Genomic DNA, 14983 nt, shown 5'->3' with positions numbered 1-14983 from the left:
ATAGGGAAATAGGAAAAAAATTCTCCTTAGTCATCTAGAATTCACTTTAAGCTCTCAAAAGCAATTTCTTTGGTTTCTAGATGTATTCAGGATTATAAAGTGGCAGAACTCATTCCTTGGAGCAGCAAATCAACATTATCTACTGTATGGCCACCCTTAACACTTACCTGAAAATTTGCCAGGGATAATTTTACTACTTATTATTTACCCTTTTCTCTGCAGTGTTGAATGAAAATATTAAGGAAAAAGTGGGTTAATTGGGTAGGTAATACAATAATAAATACTTCTAATTAGTGACTTCTGGGGTTTGGGGGCAGGTATTATTGACATATAATGTATACAGAATATAATGCGCATTGTATTACAACTTTGACAATTGTAAACACATACGTAAATACTACCTAAAACAATCTAGAACAGCAGTCTCTAGCAGAATTTATGCAACAGAAACGTTCTGTATTTGCATCATACAATCTGGTAGCCACTAGCCTCATGTGGCTACTGAGAACTTAAAATGTAGCTAGTGTGACTGTAGGATTGAATTTTAAATTTCATTTAATTGTAATTAATTTACAATTAGATTTTAATAGCCATATGTGGCCAGCGGCTACCCAGTTGGATGGTACAGAACATTTCCATCCCCCTAGATAGTTTCCTCATGCTCCTTTCCAGTAAATCCCACCTCATAGCCCCTGCCATCAGAGGGAAACACTTAAATACAGATTAGTTTTTCCAGTTCTTGGACTTTACATAAACGGATTCAGACAGTGTGTACTCTTTGTGTCTGGCTTCTTTTGAGATTCATCCATGTTATACTATGTATCATTAGTTCCTTTTAATTGCTCAATAGTATTCCATTGTACGAATGTATCACAATTTGTTTTTCCATCCTCCTACAGACAAACACTTGGGTTGTTTCCAATTATTTGGTTTTAATGATGCAAATATTGTATTTGACATTCTGCATTAATTGAAGGGAAAAAGCTACATGTGTATATCAAAAGATATTTTGGTCTTGAGAAAAGATAGTTAACATGATTTTATCATCTTTCTGTGCTGAGGTAAAAATTGAATTCCAGATTATAAATAGGGATGGACATGCCTCAGGACTGTTGAGTAAACAGCTGGTTTGTATTACTTAAAGAGAACACCATTAGAAAGACAGATCTATCAGAGAAAAAAAAATTGTAATATTTTACAAACCAAAATATACTTTGGGTGGGGATGGGTAGAGCTGGGGGAGCTCCAGAGAACAGTGGCAAACCATGTCCAGTTTTGAATTACCTTGGCCTCTGTCACTCTCTATCATTATTGATAATTAGCATACATACACAGAATTTCAGGTCTAGTAAAGGCAATCAGTAATCCAGTAGTCTAATTCTCCAGTGCTCTGCATATATAAACACTGGGTGAAATGCAACCATTTATTTCACATGAGAACCTAGACTCTGGTTGTCTCTCAATTGAAGAAAATCAGACATTATAATCAAGTGAAAAGTTTTTAAATAGGTGTGATTTCTGCTTTATAAAAGGATTCACCACAAATTCAGTGGTAAGCTGCCACAGACTGATACATTTTCAAAACTCTTATAAATACAATTTTTGAAAGTAAACCTATCATATATCTGTATTTTATCTTTTCACATACAGCCTTATATTTTACGAGCATTAATGTTAAAGTAATTTTTAGTTCTTGAACATGCAGTAGATATCAATAGGAGGAAAAAACCTAACAGATAATATTGAAATGGAAATTTACCCTTAAGAATGTACTAATTTGTAAAGTATATAATTATACATAAATAATCAGGACTTCATATTTTTCAAGTGGTTCAGATACAAATGTGTTAATTGATGTCTCTGCCTATCGCTCCAAGGTGAGCAAAAACAATCCAAGTTCAAAGAACACAACATTTTAAATTCATAGATATTGACTTCGAGCATTTTACAGAGAGGAACTACGTTTGGCCCATTTTAGGTACTCAACAAATAACTGTGGCATTGACAATTTGTTGAATTTTTCAATGATTGTAAAATATTTTTTGGTTAGGTACCTTTTCTCATTGAGCCCAGTGTGTATTGCATGGTAACAGGTGATAAATGTTAGACACAGCTGGATCTTTTCTGTGACTTCTTAACAAATAATTTATTTCTGAAATATATGTACAACGTAATGAAGAGGAAACTATGCAGCTTAAAAATGACCAAAAAGGAGATCCTTTCAGAACTGACTATGCGAAAAGGGATTTCTGGGTCCTTTCACAAGTAGTTATAGCACAAAATAATAGATGCATATATAATCCAGCATTTTTCCCAATTGATAGCTTGAATCAGTAGCTTGGTTATTGGATTCACTGTGGTGGTCATATTAGAGTAACTTCAATATGGTTAAAAGTCATACCATCAATTGTCGTAAAACAGGGAAAAATATTCTAAATCCTAACTTTTAAAGAACTCAAAAAAAATTTATCTATTCCTAACTCAGGAAAAGGCCAAGTCAGGAAGTAGGTAAAAGAAGTCTTTAAGCAGCTTAAAACTGGTGTTACAATGTCCTCACACAAAGGTCACACACTTTTTCTAAATGAGAGTTCCTCGAAGTACCTATTTTCACTCTTGAGACACAGTTTTGCACAAGCTTCATTATGTGGTTTTCTTGCCTGCAGATTAAAAGCAGTACATTAAAAGGGTGGGGAGGATAACAGAGCTATGTTCACTGACAGCAGTAAGAAGCAACAGCTGACAGTGAGGGAAGGGACAAGCAAACTATAACAGACAATTGAACTAAAAAAGCAAAGCTATTCAGAGCTGCATACTGTGAGCAAACAGCCCCGCACACCATTACAGGAACAGAGGACTTTATCTGTAAATGTAATAAACGAATATTCATAATGACTATCAGTTTTCATACAGCTGGAGTGTACACCTTACTTCCTATGTGTATGTCGAAATTATTCTAAATCTGAAGAGTTTAACTGCTGTTGGTCACCACATTGTCATTTGTCTCAGACTACAAGAGCCTTCTACACGGTGGGTCATAAAACCTTTTAGCTTTAACACTGTAACACATTATTAGCGGAACCTCTATAACTCATTATGAGATTCCCAAAAGCAACATTACTTTCTTAAATCCATTCTTTAAATAGTTGGTTCCCAAAATGATACCCTTATCCAATATTCCATGAAACAGAGCCGTAAAATAAAACCACTGACTTTTAAGACTGTGCCTGCTTTCCCTAAAATGAGAATATTTCGTACCAAGTGGCGTTATGAGGATTAAATGAGATAATGTATGTAAAACACTAAGCACAATGTCTAGGGCAGTCTAAGAGCTCAGCTATTATTATTTCAGCACTGTGAACTTATGTCGGCCCAAATCCCTTATTTTGCAGGTGCAAAAATTAAGCCTCAAGAGGAGAACTGACTTCCTAAGGCTCTACTTCTAATGTTATTGTCTTGGATAAGCAGCTTAGCGCATGTGTTGGAGGTGTGGGATATTGGCAGGGCCCAGGGGCATGTGCCTGTAGGACTCTCGTCTGCAGAGAAGTGGACAAGTATGTTAGAAATCGGAGGTATTAGAGGCTGTGCAAGCCCGGCGGGTGTTCGAGAGCCGGGTGTGTGCTGACAACATCCATCACGGACGGAAGCCATTCGGCTGTCTCAACACAGCCGGGAAGAGCAAGACCCTGAGATCCAGCAGGGTGTCAAGCAACTGGGGAGAGGGCAGGGAAAGTCACAGGTTAGCGGGTCAAACCCCGGTTCGGTCAACTTTAAGGAAGGATGAGCCCTTTACCTAAGGGCTGAGGATAACGGGGAACTAGAAACGAACGGGGTGCCACCTCCGGCAGGTGTAAGTTACCCTGACCCTAATGCCATTCGCAGAGGGGACCGCCATGCGTGTTCTCATTCTCCGGCGAGGGTGGCTTCCTGCTCCTTATTAGCACGCACTCCCAGCCCTGTGGTAGGGAGCGCTGACCGCGCCTCTCCGCTCAGGAGCGAAGGCTGGACAAGCTCCGACCAGGCCCTCCGCACGCCGGGCCGGCGGAATGCCGGCGCGGGGCCCAGCGCCCAGCGGCCCGGGCGCGCCGGCTCTAAGATGGCGGCGGAGACAGCGGCTCACGCCCCGCCACCCGCGCTCCTCGGCTCGCGGCATCAGGAGGCGAGAGCGGCTCGGAGCGCGGCAACCTGGCGGCCGAAGGCGGCTCGGACCCTCCAGTCCAGCGCGAGCCCCGGAGCCCTGCAGCGCCCAGGCATACGATAAGCCAACAGGCAACGCAACTAGGAACACCGCCAGCGCCTCAGAAAAGAGAAAAAAATGGGAAAATAAAAAAAAAAGAGCGAGCGAAGGGCGGCACATCCGGGACCCTCCGCCCGCCCCGCCCCGGAAATGACGTTTAGGCGGTGGGTGCAGAAGACGCTCTTCAAAGTGGATCCTTCTTTTGCTGTAGCTGGTCTCCCCACAAAGTGCCGGGAATTGCCCTCGACACTCCCTCCCCTGGGTTAGCCGTCACCCTCTGGCGGCTGTGGGGCTTCTTTGCACAAAGCTGGTTACTGGGACGGACAGCTCTCGTTTCACAGGCAGTATCCCTCGCACACGCCCCTGAACGACCCCTCCAGCCTGGTCGGCGCTGGTAGTAGCGTACCTCCGAGAGGACTCTCGGTGACCTCAGCCCTGCCGAACCTAAGTGCACATCTTCGGAGCCCTTCCTCCGAACCCGGGCCTCGCGGCCCCCGGCCCCTGTTCGGGGGCTGTCAGTCACGCCGCCGGGCCCGCCCCTTCCGGCGGCTCGCTGGGCCCGCCTCCTCCCCTCTTCCCTCCCCACCCCTCCCGGTGCGAGTGTCTCCCTCTCTCGCTCCCTCTCTCTCTCTCCCTCTCTCTCTCTTTTGTGAGTTATAGCAACCGTTGCCTTGTGAATCAAGCGCCATAGTCACCGTAGTCCTGGCGACTGTTACCCATCAACAACAACTACTCCTCTCCTCCTCCTCCTCCTCTTCCTCCTCCTCCTCCCCACCACCACCATCTCCATCACCCACCAACAACACCACAATAATCCACAGCCAAGGTGAATATTCTTCGGTCTCTACATGTGTGTGGGAGCGTGTGAATGCGTGTGAACGCGTGTGTCCGTGCGTGTGTGTGTCCGTGTGTGCGAGCCGAGTGTGGCTGTGCGGGGGTCTCACTCCTGACATCGGGGGCTGCCGCTGCGGCGCCGCTGCCGAGGGGCTCCGTCCCCCGGGCTTGTTTACAATGGACCGTGCGCGCCGCGGCTGGGTCGGGGGTGTGGGCGCCGCGCCGCCCGCCCGCCGGCCCCGGCCCTCGGCTGCCGCGCTTCAAGGATGGAGCGGGAGCTCGGAGGGCTCCGAGACGAGCGGGAGAGGGAGCCACAGTTTGCCGATGCGGATGGTGAAGCTCTCCCGTAGGTCTGCTCTGAGAAGAAGGGTCAGGTGAAGAGAGAAGGATTTTTCCCCTTTCTTTCTTTAATTTTCTTCTTTTCCAAAGCTGCTTGTTTCCTGCTTCTTTCAAAACCGAAATAGACAACAGGGTGCGGGGGGGGGGGTACTCAAGAGGTGATGTTTTGTTGTTGTTGTTGTTCACTTGTGGGGCCTTGTTAAAGGTTTTGTTATTTTCATCCTCGTACAACGGTGAACTTTTCCCACCGCCTATTCCCTTCATTTTTGCCCCTCTTTGCCTTGTGCTAAATGGGCTGCTCTTCTTTTACCGTCATCAGCTGCACGGTTTTCTTTAAAAACTGTGTTTTCTTTGTGCTGCAAACAGTCTTAATATCCATTCAGCACTCTTCCCTGCCCCCTTCCTTCTCCCCCCACACCCCTTGCACACACATTGAAACCAGGGGCCTCTTCGCTGGGCTCTTTGCTGCACTGGCAAAGAGATTTTTTTTTTTAAGTCTCTCTCCTCTCTCTTTCTCTCTTTTTTGGTGTGTGTGTGTGTGTGTGTGTGTGTGTGTGTGTGTGTATGTGTGTGTGCGCGCGCTTGTGGTTTAAACCGGATGCAGGGCATCTGTGATACTTGGGTTAGTTATTGACAGTGCTTTATCCTTCATGTGGAGGTGGGAGGGGTAGTAGTGAGGTTCCATTTCACTTTGATGAACCTCTTTCCCCACAGTGGAGTGTTAACAATTTTCATTGTGGTTATGAGACTTTGTGTGTGATAAACAGGGAAAGGACGTAAGGAAGCTTTGTGAGAACTCAGTTTACAATGTTATTTGTGACAGTTACGGTACTTTACAGAGTTTTTTTTCTTCATCTTCTCTGCTCATTTTCCTTTGAGAGTTGAAATTGAAGTCAAGTTGTTCATAAAGAATGTATGAAGCTTCTCAACTTGGAACGTGTGTATATTTCACTTTCTTTGTGGTTGTTAAGATCTAGGCATGTGTGTACTTAACATATTCTTATTTACTTTTCACAATTTATTTATTTTACTTTTTGGACAGTGACTTAAACCTGCTGAGGAGAACTTTTTCCTTTTTAAGTCTTTCTTTTAAAAATCCATTTTTCTCTGTGGATTTGAATACTTATCGGTCCTCTAGTAGTTGGGCTGTTGGTTAGAGGTAACCCAATATTACAGATCCTGTAAATTTGTTCATTTTTCGGCTGAATGTTTAATTAATACATTATCAGTAAAGGGTTTTGATAATGTGTGCTAAAACAAATATAATGTACTATAATAATTGCATGTATTGAAGTTTCCAATTTGAAATTTTAAAATACTTATTTAAATAGTCTTCTTTCTAACAGCAAACATATATTGATTTACCTGACAGAGCAGCCTGTGAATAATGTGACAGTTTTAATTATTCTTGAGATTGTCAATGAGCAGGTTGGGTAATTGTGATGCTATTAAGGCTAATATTTTGTAAAATAAGAATTGGGAGTTAAAATACTTTTCCTCTTTCAATTCATTTCCTTGTGGTTGCTATTTTAAATGAGGATGATATTTTGTTCTGAAAGAAACCTTTCTCAGAGCCCTCAAATTTCTTTATATTTATTCACCCCCTCCCCAACCTGGGTTTCATGCAGATCTCTAATACTAACTTGTATTTTTTTTTTCTGTTCAGATGAGTGTGAAATGCCTGAGCACTTTTGGATGGTGAAGCTCCTGGGTCCTAAAAACTCTCTCTGAAGTTAATAGGAGTTTTGCTGTCTTGAGACAGTTTCAGACCTTATGCCATTTACAAGATAGATTTTCAGTGGAGTAGATTATATGCTATAATGTTATGGTTTAACACTTTTATTTGCAATGCTCAAGAACTTTTCTGAGGCATTTCACTCACTACAACTCTCTCAGGTTTTCTCTAATTTAGATTTTCATTCACAAGTTGATTTGAGAACAGAACTTAAATTGAATTCTATTATCCATTTTTAAAAGCACATATGTGGTATAAAGTTGCTGTTAGAGATGCTTTGGGCTCAAGTACGTCAACATTATTCATATGGATTGAGTAGATAATAAGGAGAAATACTAACAAATGATAAAATTTAACATTTAATGCAAGAATAAATACTTAGCAGTTAATTTATTCTTTCTGTGATATTTTTCCTAGGAGGGACTTTATTATATATTTCTATTCTCATGCCTTCTCAGCTTTTAGGCTAATGGAAATCTGTGAAAGTGACCACGCTTTGAAACTAAAATATTAAATAGGAGTCACTTGTAATTTGTTTTGAGTGGCTGAATATCTGTGATTTGTTATATGTCATAATGTCTATCTCAATCTTTTTTAGATTGTTTTGCCTGTGAATTGCATTAAGCAATTTAGGCATATTTATGTAGTACATTTACATGTATAGCATAGTAAGCTAAATGCATTCCTAAAATACATCATTCCACAATGTTTTCATTATATGAGGCAGTTATGCCTAATTTAAAAAATAGTATATTATTTCTCCAGTGTTCAAATAGTCTTGTACTCAGGTACTCAAATGAAAGGTTTATAGTTTATAAGTTTAATATACTTTAACCTTAAACAAATTTTTTATCCTGAACAAATTTAATGTGGTAAATTTTTTACCGTTAAAAAATTAGCAATTAAAAAATGAATGAATCATAAGTCAAGATAGATTCAATGTATTATTTAAATGATATGTATTACTTTTTGGTAACATGTTTCATAATTCTTGAGAAAGTTGATGGTGTGTATGTTTCCTCTAAACTTCCAACGGAAGAAATCAGTAGATGGAGTATGATTTTGCTTTTCAAATTGTAAAATGTGTGTGGGTTTAAAAGGGTGCATGTAGCATCAGATGTGTGGGAAGGGTTAAAAAACAAACAAAACTTTCCTAAACAGTCTAATAGGAATGTTACTTTGTTCTTGGTGCCTATAGTGAGACTATGTTATAAGAAATGAGAATACCAAAGAAGTTAATTTTTAAATTATGAAGAGTCTGCTAGTTTTTTGTTGTTGTTGTTTTGTTTCTATGCTGAGCATGCAGCTAAAAATCCTCTACTTCCAGTTACTTTAAAAATAAGTACTTAGTTTCCCTAATGGAATCATTTGCCTTTAACTTTTTCATATAGATTCCCAGCAGGCATCGCAAAACAGATTTTAAATTCCTCTCAATTCACAGGTGCATAGTGTTCCCATATTTTGGAAATCCAAGATTAAGTGGATTTGACTAAATCTGGCTTGTTAGGACAGATGGCAGCTTTAAACAGGTGTCACTTTTATTTCTAATGCATTGTGTTGGGACTTCCAGTGGTTCACAAAAGGACTCTCTAAAGCAGGTGGCATCCTTTGCTTTAACTTAGTAAAATATACTTTTGGAGTTAATTATTTTCCTAGGAGGAGTTTTTTTTTTTTAAGTAAAAATTTTAAACAATTCAAATTAAGGTTCGTAATTAACATAACTTTTTTATATCTGAATATCATTCTATTTTCATACTGTATAAGTCGCAGATGTTTTCACAAAACACCTTAAAAATTCTTAAAAGTAATGGTAAATTCCCTGTGAATCCAAAAAAAGTACTCAGGAGTACTTCACAATTTAATCATATTTATCTGAAGCAAAAAGCCAAGGCAGATTTAAGTAAAGTGAAATTTGGTTAATAGGACAAGTTAACTTTTGCCATCCCACACTCAAAGAACTTTTTTTGGACAGCATTATTTTAATGTGAATGTTAAATGTTGGAAACCAGTATTGTTTTTGTTGGTTCATTATTTTATATATTTTTAAACAAAATCATTTTCCTGACTTCAATTGTTACTATAAAGTTTTAGTGCTCTTTTTAAGTGAAAATTGTTTTTGAGCCTCAATGTTTAAAAATATGTGCTGGAGTAAATAAAAGAGTATCAACCTATTGATTTCTAAGGTTCATTTTTACTCTGATTCTATCCTTTGTGCGAATTTTATACATCTCATAACAGATGCACCAGAGGGTGCTGTGCTGTTTGCAGCATGAGATTGTTATCACTAAGAATGTTAACTGATTATAAGTTTTATTTAAACAAAAATTTTAATTATGTATGCATTCAAGCATATAATAGCCTTATTTCCGTGGAGTTTAAACTTAATATACTGTCTTAATTGGTAGTTTTATATCAAGACCTGTCTCTCTCTCTCTGCTAATATATATTAGCACAACATAAAACAATGTCAAGATTGATATCTTTGACATAGTCTTAATGTCAGCATGAGTCCTATAGGCATATACATTGATTATTTTCATATGCAGGTATTTCAATCTCAGTCTTAAAAATTTAGTTTAACTTGAGAATTATACTATTTTGGCAGTGTGGCTTTGTGCTTGTCAATTTGGCGTTGTCGGCACGTCAATATATTATACATTCTTAGAACATTTTTATATGGCATAATTAAGTGATATGCTTTTTATGGTGTAAACTGAAAAAGCTACCTCAAAAGTATAAGCAGTAATAATAATCAGGCTAATTAAATCAACAACAATAATAATATTAAAAATAGTCTGGAGAATTTGGTCTCCACTTCATGCCATTGGAGCAGTCTAGTTTGAATATTGAATTTGGCTTTATTATCTGAAAAGTTTTAGATTCTCTGCCTTGCTCTGTGCCATATACTACTAAACTGCAAGTGATCGTATATTGCTTTCTGTGTCTCCATATTTGTTCAGTGAGTGTTTTTTAGGAGAACTGTTGGATCCAATCTTTTGGGCTCTTCTTGCATCATTGTCTTTCCTTCCTTGGCAGTGTATTTTCTAAAAGACAAATACTGAAATGCTCATAGTATCTTCCTCAAGTAAGCTTAGAAAGATATAGTTACATCATATAAACTGTTTTCTATAGATAATGGATTTATCTATGCTATTATTCCACATTTAAACACAATCAGCAAAATGTGATTTTTTTTTTAAAGTACCTTTATAAGACATAGTACTTCATGTATTGGCTGTCACAAAGAATCCAAAACATCAATAGAGAATAACAATACTTTTAAATACTAGTCTTGTTAAAATAGGTTAGACATTTTTCTTTTAAAAATGTGATCCTGCAGTTTACCAGTTTGTTTATGCCACTAAGATTTTTAAAGTGTATTATATGACGTTGTTTCAAAACCGCTATATTTGAAATTTTATATTTCATATCAAAGTACAGGATGTACATAGTGAAAATGAGTCAGTTAAAAAATTCCAGTCTAGAGTATCAAATAGGTATATGTTTTCTTCTTTAAATAGATCAATGGGAGAAGTATATTGATTAAGAACACAGGCTTTGGAGTCAGATTTCAGATAATCTTATTAGCTGTGGGACCTTGGACAAGTTATTTAGCTTCACTTAGCCTCAGTTTTCTCATCTGAAAAATAGGATCAATCTTACCTGCCTTATGGGGTTGTGTGAAGACTAAAAGAAATAATTCATGTAGTGTCCTTTGCTCAGTATTTGGCACAGAATACGTGTTCATTACATGTTGGCTCTTATCATTAGGGAATACTGAGATGATACCCGTTCTAATCTTTTTGCCTTTTAATATGCTCCGACCATCTCCTTCCCAGTGCCCCTAAATTCTGAAAGACTTTGCCCACAATCTGTACTCATTAAATAATTATTCTCTTCTCCTCCCTTTTAAAAATAAATCAAAGACACAAAGCTATCAACCATAGGTTTGGATTACCATTTGATAACCAGTCTTGTTATTATACTGAATTAGTAGGATGCCCAAAGTTATATTTTGCTTTTACTCTGCAGCCTCATTGTAATGGATTTCTCTTACTATATTTGGATAGATCTCCTAATCCAGCAATCTCGGACTGAGAACTAATGATGCAACATTTCATAAACTCTTCCCATTGTCCATTTCATTGTCCAATTTATATTTTCTTTTTCACAGCTGTTATACATGAATTCATTTGAAAACATTTTGAACCCTATTAATAAACTTTATACAAAATACAGTCATTAATATATAAAAATAATAAATAGTTGTATAAAGATGAGTTCATCAAGGAATTATTCTACAGTTTTATAATGCATGGCTTAGCATTGTTATTTTACTAATGGTAGAAAAATGTGTGAGATCATCATTACTTGTATATGTGTGGCAATAAGTAATTTTGCAGTAATTTGCCAACTCCAGTTTTGAGGTATAAAGTAACCTTGGAACATTGTATAGTAAAACATGTGGTATGAAATTATAGAGGAAAAATGTCACCTTTGGCTCCCTTTCATTTTAGTTGGCTGCTATATCCAAAGTTGAAATTTAGTAATTTGCTGTCTATTTTTTTCTAAGCATTTTGACTAAGAATGAAATGTTTTCTCATTTTAGAGTGATCTAAATAGCCCTGATCTTTCTCAAACTGGAAATGTGATTTATACATTACAGTTGAAAATTTGCCTAGTACCGTGTATCATCTTTTCTGCCGAAGCATTGTGTGTTGTACAGGCTTTTTACCTGCCTCCCTCATTTTACCTGCTTCCATCCTCCTCACTTCTGTTAAGTGTTTAATTAATTATACAACTCCTTTTACATTATTTTTATAGATAATTAGCCCCAACATATGAAGTAGGCAGATTTTCAGCTCAGCCACCTTCTCTGCTTCCTTTCTCTGATGAATTTCACACACTTTTTTTTTTAAAATTTTTTCCTTTTTCTCCCCAAAGCCCCCCGGTACATAGTTGTATATTCTTCGTTGTGGGTCCTTCTAGTTGTGGCACGTGGGACGCTGCCCCAGCGTGGTCTGATGAGCAGTGCCATGTCTGCTCCCAGGACTTGAACCAACGAAACACTGGGCCGCCTGCAGCGGAGCTCACGAGCTTAACCACTTGACCACAGGGCCAGCCCCTTCACACACATTTTTAAAAGAACTTTTGGGAAAAGGCTAGGAAATGTGACTTAGATGATAAGGTTGTATGTCATCACCAATTTCAATTATCTATTGTATTTTTTCCTTAGAATTTCTCTGCATCTGACTGCCCTCTTAAACAAGTACATATCCTTGTTCTACTAATGATGTAACCCAAGCGTGATTTTGCTCCAAGAGGTTCCCTTTCTACACCTGGCTATGTACTGGCCTCTGGCTAAGCACTAGGTTAAATCTCTAGTCTAGTCCAAAAATATGGTGTTTGCACAATCACATATGCCTGCCCATTGCTGACTCTTAACCCCTGTATTATTCTTTTTCACTCCTTTTATTAGAAACCAATCTGTTTGCCTTTCTTTACGGTAAATTTTCCGGGCTGCCAGAGGTTCCTGGTGCTTCCTGTTGAGGCAGAAATGGGGAAGGGCTAACAGGAGCTGAGCCCAGGAAAACAGATTAAGGCAGCTGGCCTGAAAATAAAAGTACATTAGTTGGTTAGGGGAGACAGATATATTGAGAGGTGATGTGCAAAGAGAAAGGAGAGAGGGCGACTAGGCTGAGAAATAAAGATCTTCTAAAGTGCCAGCCAAAGGAAAGTAAAAAGGAGAAAACAGAGGTTCTGTTCTGTTACTCAGTCGGCCACAAACTGTAAAACCTTAGCTAGTCACTTAAACCCTGTGGGTCTCAGTTTCTCCATCTGTAAAGTGAAACAGTAGGGCTGTGTGATCTCTAAAGTCCTTTCCAGCACTAAAGGTCTATAATTCCATGGCAAGGTTGGCCCTGGGAAAAGGGAAACATGCCAGCAACAGGGAGCCAGGAATTGATGTTTCCTTTTCCAATGGACTCAAAGGCTAGCATTTTGCTTCCCTATTGTTTCTTCTGATAAGAACAACAAAGAAAAAACCAGAGCCTAGGTCTAGCATAATGACCATACCTATGTCAGTCTCAGAAGTTTCTGCCATTTCAGTGGCCCCTGTAGGGAGTTGTGGCCAAATACCCTGATTTCATCACCCACGTAGGAATGAGCTGAGTCTCCCAGCTTGAGCTCCTGCCCAGCCAGCTCCTCTGTGTCTGTGTGCCAGACAAGTGTCTGACAGTTGGGGCTCCTGCCTGTTGCTCACCAATGGAATATTTAAAACAGGACATAATTTCCCAAGTATGTGGATAGGCAATATGACAGAGAGAGAAGGAAAAATAACGGGAGCTCTCTCTTTCATCAGAAGCAATGAAAATTAATTTAGGTTTCTGTTTATCTCATTTTTCATTTCTTCCCCAGGTATTAAAGCCTTGACTTTTTCTTTCCTTCATGCTATTCAGCTGGTTTGAAAAGAACTAAAGTCCTGTGCAGGAGTCTAGGCAAGTTCTGAGGGCATTTGGACTACTTTGGGGCCCCACCCTGGGAAGCATTGTCATCATCCACATTAATATTCTTTTATATTTTTCTAATGGTAATACTTACTCCTTTTCTTTTTTCTGAATATTGTTTGTACTTGGATAAGCATTCTTTTTATTCAGGTTTGGTAGCAGAAAAATTGTGTCCTTTGGTAAGAAGTGTGCATTTTCATAAAATTTTACCTTAATGTTAATTTGGCAAGTGGACTTATCAAGATTTTAGAACATTGCAGACTATGAAAGAAAGCATGTTTGTATCAGTTCAAGATAAGTCTTATATTCTGCTGTATCTCACCTCTTTTACCAATCTAATAAGGAGTATGTGAAAGATTAATAGATGGTAATTATTGTTGCTTTTATATTTTCTTGAATGATTATTTTTTATTGATATAAACATATCTAAGTGTTTGAACTACTTTCAGATTGAAATACTTGACGGCATTCATACATTTCAATATAATAACTATCATCCTTGTAAGTGTATCTGGCCCTCTTCCGTTTCAGTCAGCATAGTTTATCTTAATGTGCAAAACCATTTTAGAAACTCTTTGCTTGTCAGCTGGGTTTCTTTCTTCCATGCTTTAGCTGTGGAGAGGTGAGGGAGGTTGCTGGAGGGAGGCAGGAAGAAGCAGATACATTTAGAAATCATATCCTGTTTCCATTGTTAAATACCAGTACATTGCGTCCTCTACCCAGTTCGTTTTCCTGGACTGTGAAGTTTTGGTGGGCAACGGAACGGGGTTGAGGTGGGGATCGGGGGCACGGGGAGTGGGGAGACAGAATCAACTCAGGTGATCCAATGTTTCTTCCAGCTCTCATTCCTTTTCTGCTTTAGTATTGTGCAGAGTACATATACTTTGTGAGGATAGGCATCTTATTACTTTTGTCAGTCATTCTTTTTCTCCGCAAGACTGACTTTGTCTGTATATGTCTATCCCTTAGTACGTTAGTGGATGTACAGTAATATCCTTCTGAGGAGCCTGTGTTGTGATTTAGTCATGCACAGCTTTAGAAAGGTAGGAATAAAAGAAAGGAGTAGTGAGAAAATCTGGTTCCTGTGCCAGATAATGGAAATGATGCCTTAACTTCTCCTCTCTTCATTTTGCTTTGGGTAGATTTTTTGTGGATATATTTTTTTGCAGTAGAACTTAGGGTTTTCCCCTGCTCCTATTTAGGCTGACATCTTCAAGAACCAAAGGGTATAATCTGTCACATCAGGCTTTCACTGACTGGCATCTGATTATCTCTGATGACAGTCTTGGAGATGAGTTTTAGTGAATTGTCAGCATAAGAGTCATTAATAAAAAA

General features: G+C 38.8%; 1 protein-coding gene and 1 long non-coding RNA gene across 18 annotated transcripts in view; one reads left to right on the top strand and one right to left on the bottom strand.

Moving 5' to 3' along the window:
* LOC102148149 (uncharacterized) overlaps nucleotides 1-4847 on the bottom strand; it is a 55418-nt gene extending 50571 nt beyond the window's left edge. For 6 of the 10 annotated variants that reach the window (XR_011431189.1, XR_011431191.1, XR_011431193.1 and 3 more), the window contains exon 1: nucleotides 4641-4789. This is a non-coding gene — a long non-coding RNA (uncharacterized lncRNA). Of the gene's footprint in view, nucleotides 1-3790; nucleotides 4130-4640 lie in introns of those variants that run through there. The other 4 variants (XR_002803224.2, XR_011431194.1, XR_011431197.1 and 1 more) reach the window with 4 other exon arrangements.
* The window catches only part of RFX3 (regulatory factor X3), a 264606-nt gene continuing 254386 nt past the window's right edge, over nucleotides 4764-14983 (top strand). For 2 of the 8 annotated variants that reach the window (XM_070248210.1, XM_023627284.2), the window contains exon 1: nucleotides 4779-5060. The gene's annotated coding sequence lies outside the window, so the exon portion shown is untranslated. Of the gene's footprint in view, nucleotides 5443-14983 lie in introns of all 8 variants that reach the window. The other 6 variants (XM_070248220.1, XM_023627292.2, XM_070248213.1 and 3 more) reach the window with 5 other exon arrangements.

This window comes from Equus caballus, chromosome 23 (assembly GCF_041296265.1).
Source record: "Equus caballus isolate H_3958 breed thoroughbred chromosome 23, TB-T2T, whole genome shotgun sequence".
Taxonomy (NCBI): domain Eukaryota; kingdom Metazoa; phylum Chordata; class Mammalia; order Perissodactyla; family Equidae; genus Equus; species Equus caballus.
The sequence above is the reverse complement of the archived record's forward strand: the minus strand, read 5'-3'. Positions and strand labels throughout refer to the sequence as shown.